This window comes from Phaethon lepturus, unplaced genomic scaffold, assembly GCF_000687285.1.
Source record: "Phaethon lepturus isolate BGI_N335 unplaced genomic scaffold, ASM68728v1 scaffold43240, whole genome shotgun sequence".
In the NCBI taxonomy this organism is placed as follows: domain Eukaryota; kingdom Metazoa; phylum Chordata; class Aves; order Phaethontiformes; family Phaethontidae; genus Phaethon; species Phaethon lepturus.
In genome coordinates, this window is record NW_010514864.1 from 23,437 (window position 1) to 39,337 (window position 15,901).

At 45.8% G+C, this 15,901-nt stretch overlaps 1 protein-coding gene across 1 annotated transcript in view; it reads left to right on the forward strand.

Moving 5' to 3' along the window:
* Positions 1-15,901, forward strand: part of LOC104626289 (tomoregulin-2-like) — a 61,729-nt gene that overhangs the window by 11,694 nt on the left and 34,134 nt on the right. The window lies entirely within an intron of this gene.

Sequence of the window (15,901 nt, forward strand, 5' to 3'; positions counted from 1 at the left end):
GGCCATCTCTGCGGATTGCTCCTCTGCTTTCCCCTTCCTCCCTCCTGGAGGTGAGAGGCAGCAGTATCCCTGGCAGGAGGTGCCTGACCTTGAATGGGCCACTCAGGCGTTTGCACCAATGATAAAAAGGGGTGTAAATACCCCTGCTGCTTCCCACACACCCCAGGGTGTGGGAAGCCCTCCTTGGCTGAGCATAGGGTTTTGTGCTCTGCCATAGGCACCATGCTTGTGGTAGGCAGCTTTCCTCCCTCCTCACGAGCGTGGCCCACGTTGGAGGAGCCTTTTCTATTTCTTGCAAGTGGACAAAGATCCCACCAGGCAGGTTCAGCTCAGGAGAAGATGCTGAAGCCATTCTGTGGGGACACTGTGTCCCTGATGACCCAAAGCCGGGAGACTGGAGGAAGGCATCCAGGCCTGAATGAAGGCGCTTGGCATGTTCAGTGTGTAGGTCGGGGAGTAAAGGAAGGAGCACCGGTCTCAGGCATGCTCTGCGGCTGGGTGGTATTCCCAAGTGAGGTGGAGATGTCGCAGCATAATTACAGAAAGTCCCTCGTGTCCCGCGCTTCTTTCCGCATGGCTGGGACAATAAACTCCACTTACCCACAGCAGACAGACACACACACACAAAGCATATTAAGATGATTAACTGTTTCAGTCCTTTGTTTCATTTTTTACAGCTAATCACTGATATATATAGTTTGGGTAAATGCTCCTATAAGGCAGGTGAACGGTCTGCAACACATGAGGATGGTGAAACTGCATTCTCATGCAAATAAGCAGCACTGTACATGGGAGATATTTGTGCAAATCATGCAGCTGCCGTCTGCGGTGACCCCTACAATCGATATTGCTCTAGCAATCAATATTTATCTTTATTGTAGTATGGAAAGAAAACATATAAAAGAAACTAACGATTTTGCCAGCTTCTCAATCCACACAGCAATTAGGTCAGTCAGCTTTGGGTCCCTTCCCCCTTCAATCAGTTGCTTTCAACCAGAGCATCTGCAAACAAGATGCTGTACCACTATAAAGTACTAAAAGGTAGTTTGAAAGCTCACATACATTACACAAGTATTGGCTGCTTCATGTTCAGCAGTGTGTATAATAACTATGTGTGACCTACTTGTTCCAGATGCAGAAACAATGAGCTGCTTTAACATCTGCAATGTCCCGTGCATTATACAGTAGTTATATTGCCATTTTCTGCTGCTTTCCTTTCTCTTTTAGACAAAAAGTAGATCTTTGTTCATGGCTACATATAACACTTAAACATACTCATTGGACTTGTGGTTCAAATAAACACAGAAATGGAATCAAATCATTTAAAAAATGCAATCCTGCAAAGACTTAAATTTCTGCTTAACTTGAGATCATACCTAAGGGCATGAAGTGAAGCTGCCGCTGCATAAATCTTCACGTGGAGCTTAGTAGTCATGTCTAATAACAGTCCAGGCAAGGGTTTACAGAGGAGAGTAAAGGCACTGCAGCACACAATCTCTGCATTGCACAGCAGGAGACGACCAAGCAGCTTAGACCCTCTTACACCCGTGTCACTTATTTTAGCTCAGCCTAAAAACAGAGCTACCTCCAGTGCCTGCCCAGAAATTAGCCCAATTCTGGCTCTGTTAGCTGTTAATGTTTCATTTGGTGCATGTTCTCCAGTTAAAAGATTTTGAAATAAAAAGAAAAGAGTTGACTTCCAGTGTAACTGTTGAGACACCACGTTAAGGTAACTGTAGAGGTACCGTGCAGTGGGCTAAGAGTCAGCAATATTGTAAAAAAGTAGCCTAAGCAACTGGAAATTGGTCAATGAAGGATTTGCAATGAAAGACAAAATGTCAGGAACATTAGAAAAATCAAGATGACACCTACCTGTCTGATGTTACATTTTAATTATTAAGCCTGCTCTGAGAAAGGGCCAGGTCAGTGGCTTTTATAGGAAGCTAGTCAGCCAGATCTGCTGCCCGGGCCATGAGCTGAATAGAGAACCCAGCCATGTTCCTTCGTTTGGTCTGTAGAAAGAAATGCCGTGTGAACGGGCACAAAAGTTGGAAAACTAGCAAAATACAAAATTGTAGCTTGAGTTGCTGTCCACAACACAAACAAGAACAAAGTTCCAGCTTAGGTGAAATCTGCAGCCTTATTAGCAACCAGTGTCTAGACATCATGTAAGAGCCAGAAAACAAGGTCCCCAGGTGAGCATTGCATGAACGCCACAGTTCCTGTCAGGTTTCTCATTGGCAGGCTACTGAGATATTGTAGGACTCTCTCAGCGGGCAGTTTCAACTTAAAACTAGCCCAGGTGAAAAATTGACTTTGTGCCCAACCATAGCCAGAGAAAGATCCCTACTGACTTCTAAAGACCTAAAATCAAGCCAGAAGCGCGTGGTTTTCCTCTTCCTCAGCAGTGAGTCCACAGAAAGAGCAAGGGAAGATATGGGAACAGTAAGTTAGCTTTGTCTTCAGAGGATGTTTCTCTAAGAGCAGCTTATGGTCCAGTCTTTTTGAGGAGTAGGAGAAAGGAATGAGCACATTGTATTTCTAAACTGAATGCACTACTAGTGGCTTGGCTAGAAAGTTAATGCTTGGAAAACTGATGGCTTGTTTGGCCATCTGGTGAAATTGCTTTACTCTACATACATTTTATTTTGTTCTAGTTAAAAACAACTGTTTTTCCCAGTCAGGTAAGTTTCACAAAGTCACCTTACCATCTTTGCATCCTTCATCCTGTGCCAAAATAGCCTATTTAATTTTAAAGGCAGACTGATTCCCGACTCCCTTAGGATGGGGGTTTGGAGAATTTGACCTTTCCATCCACTGAGTCAATGCAATCCTTCAGAGGCTTATGTTCATTTGACAAAGTCCTGCCTTTCCAGATTCTCAGGATTTATTTTCTTAATAATATTCTTAAAAAAAACCTTGGTTTTAACATAAGCCAAGATTGTCTGGAGTTACTTATACTTCATAGTGTTTTATTACCAATACACTTTGGAACACTCTGGTAAATAATTCAGCCTACACAAAGAAATTGGCTATATTTTCTCTATACATCGAGGAAGTCTGTCATGTAGACTATATATCACGGCTCTAAATGTTCTCAGATAAATGCAACCCCACATTGTGTTCCATCTGTACTACTCACTGAAGTAGGTCTTTTAGGGACCCTATACGACACATACATCTCTTATCCAAAAACTGGAATCCCTAACGTTTGGGTTTGTAATAAAAAAGACATTTTTTATCTTTTGCAATTACAGCAAAACTCGCTGCGTGTCCAGGGGATAATACCCTACACAGTCATAAAGCTTATAGATTTTTTGCCTTGTGCTCCTCTTTTTAGATGCTGATCCAAACTTGGTTTTCAGTTTCAGAAGGTGAACTTCCAGCTTATGGAAGTCAATGAAAGTTATTCCGCTGACTTCAGTGAAACAAAAGTTCTCTCCCAGTATCGTAACGGTGGAGTGTAAGTTCTCAGTAGCCAGTGGAGCCTTTCGCTGGCAGAAGGGAGAACAGACTGTCAGAGTGTAAATGCACAGTCATTCGCAGAGTGCAAAGGAATAACTTGGAAATTGTGGTGATAAAAGCAGAATTTGGCTTACTGACTGCTTCGATTGCTTCAGAGGAAATACTGATTTGTGAAAAGCCAAAAACAACTTCTGAGATTTTGGGGGGGAGTTTCTTGTCTTACCGTGGTGCCATGCTCCTGTAGGAGCAAGACACAAATTCTTCTGAAACTTAAGGGGGGGAAGGCTTGTAGGACATGCAGAGCTGTCATTTCTTTTCACAATTATTAGTCTGTCAACATTAGAGTTGAAAAAAAAAAGCTGCAATAATTTTAAAAGCGTGGCTTAAGACAGCCAAGTTCTCCTGTTAGATTTCTGTGGCCAAGACGCCCACCGCTACGTTCAGCGTGTGGTGTGTGGACGGGAGGCACGGAGGCATTGGCGGGGGGGGGTGGTTGCGGCAGAGGAGGCTGGAGGGATGGACTGGGAAAGGACAGAGACTGTGGAAGCAGGGAGAGAACCTAAAGCTGACTTGCGTTTTGCTGCCCGTGCGCAGGAGCTCGGGAAGGTTCTGGGGACACTACCTGAAGGCGGCAGGGAGGTCCTGCCTCCCCCGGCCCGGCTGGAGGCCGAGGTGGCACACACACCATTGATGCGGTGGGAACGGCAGCTCGGCCGTGGCTGGGGACGGCGCTGACGCTGGTCTGTGTGCGTTACAAGGGTGCACGTGCGTGGCCGGGCGTCACACGTGCGAGGCAGCGCCAGCGTCCCGCTCTGATTTCGGGAAGTTTCCACATACAACATACACGCGTGACAGCGTGGCAGGGAGCAGCCGTTGTACGTGCCTGGTTTAACGGGGGAGCAGATGAGCTCGGGGTGTTTTTTTCCACTCCTCTGCCACCAGCTGTTCCTGCAGTTTTCAGCCCTAGGTAGGAAAGCGCAGCGGCCTTCCAAGCGCGCGCGCGGGCGCCTTTATTTGCATTTGAAGGAAAGGTTTCGGCACAGTCTGGTTTGTGCTCTCACAGGGTGTTGCAGAGATGGTGCCCGGCTCCTGCCACGTTGTGGGAGGTACGCAAAGGGATCCCTTTTGGCTCTGCAAGGGCAGAGCTGTGCGTGGGTGCTCTGAGGCGAAGCTACCGCTTGGTTGTGTAACCCCATGGCGAGGGGAGCCTGGGCTCACCGCGTTGTGAAAACGCACGTAAGGGATAGTATGATAACACACATCAAATATTGATGTGCGTTGACACGAAATCTTCTCCGTACACGAGGGCATTACAGCATGAAAGAGCAGGTACAGAGACCTTTGATAGCAATGCATTTTTGCCCCTTTTTTTGTTTGTTTTCTTTTCCCCTTTTTGTTATTTAAAAATAAGCTTTCCTCCCTCCCTGGCCCCCCATTTAGCCAAAGTCATACCCTAGTAGTAAACTGAGCAGTGCCTTCATGACGGCCTATTTAGTCGCAATAAAAAGCCGATTGGCCTAATGCACAATCAAGAAAGGAGTGACATTTATTGCTTTGGTTTTATGATGCTGTGAACTGAGCAAGATTTGGAGCCTTACAGTGCCTTCAGGGGGCAGGAGATCACCAGCAATGAATTGTATTTATACCTTTTCCAATTTCCTACTAGCATTTTAGCAATAAATAGACTGTGTTGTTATTGAGTTTTATGTAAGTATGTTTACGAAAGCAGGAATACAACTTTGTAGCTCAGAATTACATGTGTTGGCTAAATAGATCAGCAGAGAGAATAACTATGTAAAGCACTGGGAAGCACTTTCCAATTTATTATCAAATGTCTTAATAGAATGCTTCATCTCTTCCATCCCACTTTATGTTAACTATTAAATTAAAACTGCATCCATTGCAGAAGGTCGGAGGCTCCTTCACACTCCCTTGTTGGAACATCAAGGCCACAATTTGTTCACACATCTAAGACATTAAAAATACATCCCATGCATTAAATATGAGCCTGAGGAAAGCTCAGTAGGAGCTGACGTGCAGGGCTGACCCCAGCTCTCACAGGCCCTGCGGGGTGGCAGGTGTCCCTTCCCCACGGCGTCCACCTCCTGCCCCGGTCCTTTCCCGTGCGCAAGTCGCAGCTAAAAGCCCGTGTGAGATGTGCCCAGACGGACAGAGCTAATTGCTATCTCTCAGCCTGCCTGTTTCGTAACGAAGCCCTCCCACGCAGAGGAGCGCGGCTGCCCCAGGGATGCCCGTCCTGGCCGGGATGTGGTGCTTGCGGGGCATCCCTTTCGGGAGCTGCAGCTGGATTCACTGATGCCTGTCCCAGACCTGAAGTGGGTGACTCTCATCTCGGTAGTTTGCTGGCAAGGACATGTCCTTGAGACGGCACGTTTCATTCATTCATTCATTCGTCTTCCTTTCCCTGGCAGCTGTACTTCCCCCTGGGGCTTGCTCCCGGAGGCAGCCAGCCGCTGTGGTCGTCGTGAGACAGACAGAGAAGAGGCAGCATCCCCAGCCAGTAGTAATACCTAGTTTTGTACAGCAGCTTTCACCTACAGACCTCAACGCTCTGAGGAAAAAGAGGGTTACTATTGCTCTCCCTTTCTTGCACGTGCAGTGATTTGCTTGGGGTTGTATCGGTTCCAGCCTCATACCTATGGGCCAGGATCTCATTTCATCACTGTGCAGGCTGACATGAGGTTATCCGGCCTTATTTCTGTCTCTGCAGGAGGTGCAGACAATATCTGAAGGAAAGCCTGGAAGTATCCTCCTAAAATTTCAATAAATAGCTAGGCTGGACTTTGGTTTGTAATTTGTAATTTGTAATTTGTTTGTAATCGGCCTACCAAGCGGGGTAGCCTGGAGTACAGCAGCCAATTCAGAGGGTGCTGCCTCAGGCAGGTCTCCTCAGAAGCAGGAAGCACATGTGTTTGAGGACAAAGAGCAGTTTATGGTGAGGTTAGTCTGATTTTGCACGTGTGGAGGGAGTCTTTACAAGGAGGAATTATTCTACCACTGTTTTCTTCTCACTAGTTTTAGAAAGTTCACTCCTAAGCCTTGCCTTCCGCACCAGCAGGGGATGGCTCACATGCTGCATGGGACAGGGCTTGCAAGGCACTGGTCTATGCTGGCAGGACCTCTACTCCCACTGGTAAATCAGAGTCCACTTTCAGAAGTAACTTCTGGTGGTGTTAACAAAGCTGTCACCAGAAATTTGCCATTGCTGCCATCCCAGCTGTTACCACAGTTTGGGAGCAGACCGAGCCTCGCTGCATGGCAAGGTCCACACCAGGACCTGAAGCTAGATGGTGTCCCGTGCTTCCCACCAGGCGTTGCAATATTCCCCCTGGCTCTTGTAGGCCAGGGTGAAATGCTGGGATTCGTGGGAACAAGTCTCATTATTCTGCTGGCTTCAAGAGAGGAGTGAACAGTATCAGCAGGCTGAGGCACGCAGCGGTAAAACGTTGGTGAAGGTCAGCCTCAAATGTTTACAGAGGCAGAGGAACAGTCAGCAAAGCTTTGTTTTAGCACAGACTATAGAGGCGTGAAGGACACCAAGCGTAGGCAAACCATAAAAAGGCCTTTATTTTATTCTATGTGCTTTAAATAAACTTCACGTTAGATACCTGCAGACACTTGAATTGCCATGTGAACAGAATTAGAATTTTCTTCTCTAGTCCTAGAGCTAGTGTGAGGATTTTTCCATCGCTCTTCAGACCCAGTCATCAGCCTTGTAATTCCCTAGTTTCTCTGTTTGGGTTTAAAGCATCCAGTCTAGCAAAAACTGTTTTACACAGCTTAGTTCCTTTTAAATAGGAATGATAGTTAAAAAAAATAAAACGAGACATTTATTTTGCCCTAAAGGTGTTAGCATACAATTCAATGTACTGTTGAGGGCACTAGAGGCATCGGGAAGCCAGATGAAGGTCATATTATAATTGGTGCTTTGAATTGTAAGAGGGAAGCAAAGGTGAAGCTTGTGATGTTTTCTGTTAAAAACTTAGTAGAAAAAGTTACAGGGAAAAAAAACGAAAGGAGAATTAGGAATCAAGTTGCAGTGTCTTGCCCAGCAGATTAAAGCAGTTTTCATGAGCTGCAGTCTCCAGGATGAAACCTTGAAAACTGGTGGAGCATGGGACCAGCTCCTCACCGAGCTGGTCTGGCTGTGGGAAGGAGCCGGCGCCCGGCCCGCTCTCCTCACGGCTTAAGGCAAGGTGCCTCTAGGAGCGGTCCGCAAAACCATCTTGAAACAACCTCCATGAGCCGTCGTAACAAACGTGCTCTGAAAAATCCGTACGTATTTGTAAGCAGTGCCAGTCACTCCCTGCTATTAAGCAGCAGCGTGGCAGCTGTACGGCGATTGCCCTAGCTCCTGGCACTGCTCTCCAGCTAGGCTCCCAGATTACGTTGCATTTGGTATGCAAGGAAGGGCAGCAATAAATACATTCACCACTTCAGTACATTTTAGCTTGACATATGTCCAGTAAACAATATTTTGGTCTCTTGCAGTCAAAAGAAAAAAAAAATCACCTGATTATTCAGTGCTTCCTTCTGTTATGATGCTTTGGGGTCCTTCAAATCATTTTCATTATGCACTACATAATAATAAAAATCTCTATGCAGTATGCTGATAATTCTGTGCATAGTCTCTGTGATTTCTAATTGTTTGAATAACAGGATGCTATTGAAATGCCATGCAGAAACATTGCGTCACCCTGAGGGAATCGAGCTTTTCTCCTTTCACTCCTGGTGAAGATAAACATTTGAACAGTTGAAATAGGTATAAAATATCTGAGGGAAGCCACTGTGAGAAGTACATGTGCTAAAGCCCTTAGTGCAGCAGCTGGTCTGCAAAGGACAGAAAGGAAAAATAAATTAGATAAATAAATAAATAACATTGAATGGAAGGCACTCAAAATAAGCCATGCTTTTTCTTCTCTTGTGATCTTAAAGCAGAAGAGAAGCACTAGCAAGCCCAGGAAAGAAATATTGCATGCTATTTTTGTGCTGCCATTATAAAATATGTATTGTTTATTGTTCTGCACTGCAGCTAAAGTTTTGCATCAGCCTCAAAAAGACAGCAAAGTTTGTTCTGAAGGAGACACGCAGCGTCTCTATTCTTAATGATGTTCTTAAGAGTGCGATGATAGGATTTCAATCTCCTGGCAAGCACAGGCAGGTTGTAGGGTATGGTTCATAGCAAGTGTAAAAAATTGCGTGCCTGTGTGCATTATGGGTGCATTTTGTATATACTGTTATATATATGTGTGTGTCTGCATACCTGATGTTCAGCTTTATGCAAAACCAGGCAAGGATGCCAGGCAGTTTTTGTCTTCTAGCTGGAGACATCATTCAGTACCATCCTCTTGGGCTGGGCTCCACACACAGCAGAGACCACTGTAGTGTACCTGAGCTCGGCCAAGCTATCAAAAGTCCCTGTTGACTGTATTGAGCGTGCTAGGACTTCACACTAAAACTTACCTCTCTGTAGAACGGGTATAATAATACCAAGTCATTGCTGCTACAGGGCTGTATGACATTACTGTAAAGCTTAATGGTGTCTTTGTAAATGGGCTGGTATTTATGTGGTCCTTTTGAGACTGATGTTGAAACACAGGTGCGTGCAAGCTCCCTCGGAGCAATCCAGTTTAGCTCCTGTGTGCACAGGCAGCTTTGAGGATGACACAATGTGGTGCCAAAGTAGGTAGCAGAGGTGGCCTGTCACTGCTCTGGGCCCAGTAAAGCGGTATTGCAGGCAGTGTGTTTTAACGAGGTGCAATGCAGCAGCACACAGACGGTCTGAGTGGGCCAGCGGAGCTCCCAGAGGTGGTGGATGCGTGTGAGCACAGATCTGCCCGGCCTGGTTAACCTTGCCAGTCCCTGCTTAGAGCTAGTTCAAGTATCTCTGCGTGGTGTTGTGTTGAGACATATTAAACATACCCAAAGCTGCCTGGGTAAATGAGCACGGCCACCAGCCTCCTGACACACAGCTGAACCACGGTACAATGCGTGTTCGAACGCTGAGGCATAATGTTAAGCCTGGCTTCATTTCAACTTGCCTGCTGGTAATGTCAACAAAGATGCCCCGTGTACCAGAAAGAAAAACTTTGCAGGAATCCAAATGATAGAGCAGGCATTTGGGACTGATTGCCAGGCCCTTTATGCAGGCGTATACTGCCAGGTTTGCTTTAAATGGGCATTTAATGTCCTACTCGGAGGGGCAGGGGGCTTGGAGAGGACCACACTGACATCCAACCAGAAATTTGAGTTTCTGATCATGGTTTTCTAGTCAGAACAGAGGAAGATAAGAAATGTCTCTGGTGGAAATATCATAAATGTACAACAAACGTGGTTTTATTTATATACTGTTTTATGGCAAAGGGAAGGCTTTGGGCTTTTTTATGCTGCAAAATGTTGTTGGTTTTTTCCTTGCTTTTTTTATTTTTGCACGGAGAAAATGTACGACATGTTTAAAATGATTGCTGAATGGAACATCACTTTGCCTGTAAAATAGTGCTCACTGAGACATGGTGGGATCTCACACTTGACCAAATTAGCATATGCGCTCAAATATCAGAGCTCTGACTAGTAAAAATAACACTAGATTTGCATTTTCACATTTTTAGCTCTCACTTTCCTCTCTGTTTGGTTTTATGCCTTTTTTCTTGACTGACAATTCTCTTTGTGGCAGATTTATTGCTGTTCTGCTGTTTGGACCCTGTAATCAACGAGACACTTGGCTGAAGACGTTAGTCATTTCATTAAGTACTTTTTTGCGGATCTCTCAGACACAATTTTCTGTTGCTCTGGTTTCTGTTGCTCAGTAGCAAATGACCCATGGCCAGCAAAGTCTGAATATGAATCTTTAATAAACAGAGGTAGTACCAACAATGCTCTCAGGTTTCCAAACTGCAGAGAGCTAACTAGAAGATGTTGAATAGGGAAGAACTGCCATTGCCATCTCACTCCGACAAAAATGTGCTTGCATCTGCTCCCAGTAAAACCAGTCTTTTAGAAGCATTGTCTCATTTGTCCTCCTTCCTTGCCATCAGAGCTATGTATGAAACCTTCCTCGTGCTATGCGCAGGTATTGCGTGGTATTTTTTTTAAATTATTTTTCAGTAATTCCTGAAAATAAAGACTGAATAGTTGTCTTAGGACTAAAGATAAAGCATGGAGTGGGGTTCTTTTTATCATCACTGTGTCACTAATGATTATACTTTATTCATGAACTGAGGAAATATAATTATAGCATTCCTCTACACTTCATGGGTAAAGAACCGTTCTCTCGTTTTACTGAGAGGCCTCCTTAAAACACAGTTCCTCCCTCCAGGGACAGTCCTTCATAGCCATGAATCCTCTCTTCACTGTCATGCTCTCTGCAGGCAAAGGTACTCTCTCTGCCCAGAAAATAACGCCATATGTTATTTGCAGAAGAGTGGGGAGTTAGGAGCCTGTGTACTCACCCATGCCTGGTTTATTGACCCCATTAATTTTTACAGAGACTGATTCGACAGAAAGCCAAGTTGGCTGCTCCAGCTTGGCCAAGCAGCCTGGTGCAGCACATTGCCATCGCTGCTGGGACATAGACCTCTCTGGGGTATGGGCAGTGTTTTTTCACGGCCAAGATCTGGGCAGGCAATAACTACTGGTCTACTTTGCGCTCCTCTCTCATTTCCCTGGGAAGGGGAGAAGTGTGTTACACAGGTGAAAGAGTGACAGCCGCTCCCAAAATTCACATGGGTTCTCTTGTGCTGTTTCGTTCATTTACTGTAGTTACTGCCTTGACAGAAGCTCAAAGAACAAAGTGCAGCGACTTGCACCCCACAAGTCAGTAGTGAGGCGCAAGGAGGTGCCTGTCAGCATCTTACCTGCTTCAGGCTTAGTTCAGCTCTGCCAGCCCTCCCATAGGCAGCCTCGTGGGCTTCTCCAGCGTGTCAGCTGCAGAGCTGCACCTCCGTCTGCAGAGACCCTCCACTTCTGCTTGGACATGATGATCTCATGAGTGGGTCCAGCAATGTCACCAACAGTGCTGCAGGATGCGCCTCGGCGAGTTTGCCCAGAATCGCCCAAGGAGGTACCCAGGTTTGCCCGCTGGACAGTCTTTTTAGTTTGTTTTGATGTTTTTGCTTTCACGGTCACCAAAATAAGTGGATTGCTGGATGTTCAGCTCCTCCAAGATTTTCATCACATGAAATGAAATGGAATAAAATAAAGCCCATAAAAGAAGTGAAATTCATCAGAGACTATCACAATGACCTGGAAGAATAGACATAAGAAAGTGAGCCTTGTTTAATGATAGCTTACAGTGACAGCCCAAATTTTAATCAATTAACATATGAGCCCATTACTTGAAAGATGCGACGGGCCTGTGGGACAGCATTCAGTATTTCTTCCTTTCTCAGGGGAGCCGCAGGGTATCGGTTGACATCTTGGAAGCACTCCTTCCTCACAGATGCTTTTAAAGCTGCTTTTGTGACTGCAGAAGGCATAGTTAAGCCTTACACATTTAGTTTGTGTATGCTCTTGGGTAGTTTTATACTGTGACCCCCTAGGAGACCTCATTGACCTTCTCACAGCTTCTTGAGCCCGAGGAAAGCTCCGTCAGCCTTTATATTGCCAAGCTTTCTTCAGCACTACGCTTTGGAACAGAGAAACCAAATAGATTTATTGATATAACTATAATCAGAAGTCATAGCCAGGATGATAAAATGGTCAAATGATCAAATTACTTAAAATTAGAGGCATACTGAAGTGCCTCGGGGACCGGGAAGCTGCAGGCAGGCCCCCGGCCTGCCGGCCAGCCACATGGCAGCGGGGTGCGTGCTGCCAGCCCCACGCAGGCAGCGGGGCCTGCACAGCCGACAGCCAAGGGAGATGAGGCCGCTCCGATTTCGTCACTTGTGAAAGAACGAGAAGATGACAGGGCAGAGGCTGGACATGGCCAGGCTGCAGGTTGAGTGTGAGAAGGGAAGCGCTGGCGCTGGGTGCCAGCGAGGAGCAGGACGGGATTTCTTGGCCTGAAAAGCGTTGGGGCGAGGCCCTCTTTGGGGTAGGGGATTCCCGCATCCCATGGGATCTGAAGTCTTGAACACCGTTAGGACTGTCACCTAATGTGTGCCCTGGGGTCCAAGTAGGGGTGTCACGGTTTGGTTCTGCTTGTTTAATAGGAGACAGTCCCACTTCTGTGTTTTCTAATGCTTCAAGAAGCGAAGGCACCTTTACCTATGGCTACAAGGATTTCATTCAGTCAAGTACATTAAGAGCCGTTCATTTTGTATTTGTTACATCACTGGTGGATCCAGCCGAAGGATGATGTATGCTCTGTGGCCATGTGTGCCTGGGCAGGCATGTTTGGAGTAAATGTCCCACGTTTTCTTTGTAGTTTACTCTTCTGGACTTCGAGGGTATGGTTGAATTGGCAGTCTGCTTGTTTCTGTAGTTCGAAAAAATGTGTTTGAATATACTGTCATTTTCCCTGACAAGATGAGCACTGTAAATTAAACAGAGTCAGCAGCCCAGGCACATTAATCTTCCTGATGCAATCCTACCTTTAGCATTTCCTGACATATATTTGATGTGACTTAATTGTGCAGCCTTAAAGTAGGATCGGGGTATATAAGTGTAAAAGCAGTAAGAAACTGCAGATACAAGTTAGAAGCGGTCCGCTGAAAACTGTGCAAGGGGTGGATGACGCACAGATCCTTGCAGCAAGGAGATTGAGGTGGCTAAGTACTGTAGCAGTTTTTTACCACCCTTCTAGTCAACCCTAAAAATCAAGCTTCACGCAGGAAATCCTGTAAGATTTGAGCATATAGTGTCGTCCCCAGGTTGTCCCCTCCTGCTCTCCCTCGTGCACGAGCAATCTGACGTTAGCACAAGTAGCGTGTGGTTCATGGCGCTCGTGTGGTGTGTCCTCTTAGTGCAGCATGCGGCTACAGAGATCTTGCTTGGAAAGGCAGGCTGATTTTGCAGTTAAGGTTTTAGAAAGGGGTGGAGAAAAATCTCGGTTCTGTTCTCACTTTTACTGAAGGAGGTCAGAAAAGTTGTTCTGGAACTGTTTTTTGGGAGATATCAAAAGGTGCAAATAAATGCCTAATGGGTTCTGCAATGGTCTTTGAAATCAGTGGGAGAGAGGTCTCTGAGATTTTAGAAATCCCTCACAAAGTGTTTGCAGGCATCTTTAAGCATATAACCCCCTTTAAAAGTATGTCTAAGTGCCTAACTCTGAGCATAGGTTCCTACATCCCCTAGGCATTTTTTAAATTGCATCCAAAGTTGCTTAGATTTCCCCTAAAGAGCACCATTTTGTTTTAATTTTCTCATTGACTTAATTTTCTCTTGACTTGAGACGTAGTATATATTAACCTATATTCATTTTTTGTAGCAAAATGTAGAGTGAAGCTGTTTCTGAGCTGTCTTATTACAAAAAAGGGAGCATATGGCTGATTGTGTCCCATCTGAAATGCAAATGGTGGAGCTACGTGGAAAGAATTACTGTTGCTTGAGCAGTAAATGTTTCCTAATGAAGTGAGTTTGACTAAGGTGGGAAGCTGGAAACGGCTGCGGGAAGAAATGATATTTCGGTGGAGCAGAACATTCTAATTCCGCTGATAAGGAGGTTCTTAGGAAATGGACTGGATTTTTTTCTTATATTCTGTATGTTCATCAGTGTGGGGAAGTTGTTACACAGGGAGCCAGACTCTGTTCTTCAACTAGTTATGAAATCATCAAATTTAATATATGACCACAGCTTTTCACCATTGGCCTCTTTTGGAGCTCAAGTTTTCTGTATTTTGTGAACATTTGCAGAAATTAGACCTACCCAATGTAAAGAAAGCCTAAAAGAAGACAAGTACTGATTCCACTGATTTCCATCACCCTGGGCACGTTCGCAGAGGCCGGATGCCAAAGGGGATGGTGGAAAAATCTAGCCCACACTGTCTAATTTCCTATGTTTCCTCTTTCCACCAAAGTTTTCCTCTTGCATATATCCCTCTCCACTTCCAGTGGTCGAAGGTGCCCAGATGCCTGGTGCGAATGGGAGGAGAACTGACTTTTAAACACTTTCTTAAATCAAGCGGCGAGGCTAGAGGCTGACATTTCCATTACTTAACTTTCCAAAGGGAGAGCTGTCGAGTCGGTGCAGTGAGGTTCAACGCGAATAGTGGGCTGGAGGTAGAGCATCAGCTGTATTACATTGCCGTAAATGTCAGAAGGAGCCAGGAAGAGCTTAGATAGCCGCGTGTGCACAGCTATGTGCTCAGAAGAGCTGGAGCAGCTGCCAAGTTAGACCTCTGGCCTTGTCCCCGAGCAGGATCACATCGGTGCTAACGCAAGCGTTGGTGAGCCTGAGCTGTCTGTTACATGGCACAGTCGAGGGACAGAAGATTAGCATGCCTTTCCCTTGCCCATGCCCAAGGGTGTCTGACATCACTAATGATGATGAAATAGGAGAAACCTAAAGAAAAAAGGAGAAAGTAATTAGGCTTCTGCTGTTGGTGAAAGTAATTAGGCTTCTCCATCTTCTGAGCAATGGCGAGGCTTGCTGGGGTCAGGATGTGTCCACGTGAGTGTGTTATTCAGATCCGACCTGGCTTTCGAAGTGACCCCCACACTGTGCTTTCGGTTCATGTCTTGGGGCGGCCCAGGAGCTCACGAGCTGGGTTGTTGTGGCTCTGGAGATGCCCCTAAGCTCCCCGAGGACAGGGCTGCCGCTGCCCTGCCTGCGCTTGCCCACGCGCTACTCGGCCGTGGGATCCTTGGCGCTGCACAGAGCACATTGCCAGGTGGGGAGCGGGCACTGTCCTTCCTGGGTGACACCTGGGTAAGGCTTTTTCGTTGCTGAGTTATTCAAAGGCTTTATAAAGCGCTTGTGCACAAAGTCTTTCCCAAAAACAGCATTCCCCTGATTTTAATACTGAGTAGGCCCACGGCGTCCAGGAGCTGGGGACATCCTGCCACCCCTAAGCACAGAGCAGAGGACCGTCCCATGGCTAGTGTCAGTCTCAGTCTTGGCAGGTGGTTTCATCCCAATAGGGTGAAATGAGGCTTCAGTATCACATACTTCGTGCTGTAATTATTATCAGAATTAAATCATAAATCAATATAAAACCGCATTATGGGCAGCATCTCAACAGAGGTGAATTTTGGGACGTCTTTAATTGCAGGAGGGCACAGCAGCTTGAATTACCTGCATATCTGCTTGGGTGTTCTTTGGTTTACAAGAAATTACAAGTGGTGACGTTGTGTGGCATAGTTTTCCATTATAACCCTCTTTTTTATCTTTCCTTTTGCTTGCTTTTCTTTTCTGTGTCTCTTCCCTCTCCCTGCATTCCATTTCCATCCAGAAATACAAATGACCTCTTGACAGAACTTTCCACCTTCATTCTGTTGATTTGCATTGTGCAGTCAGGAAAATACAAACACTTTT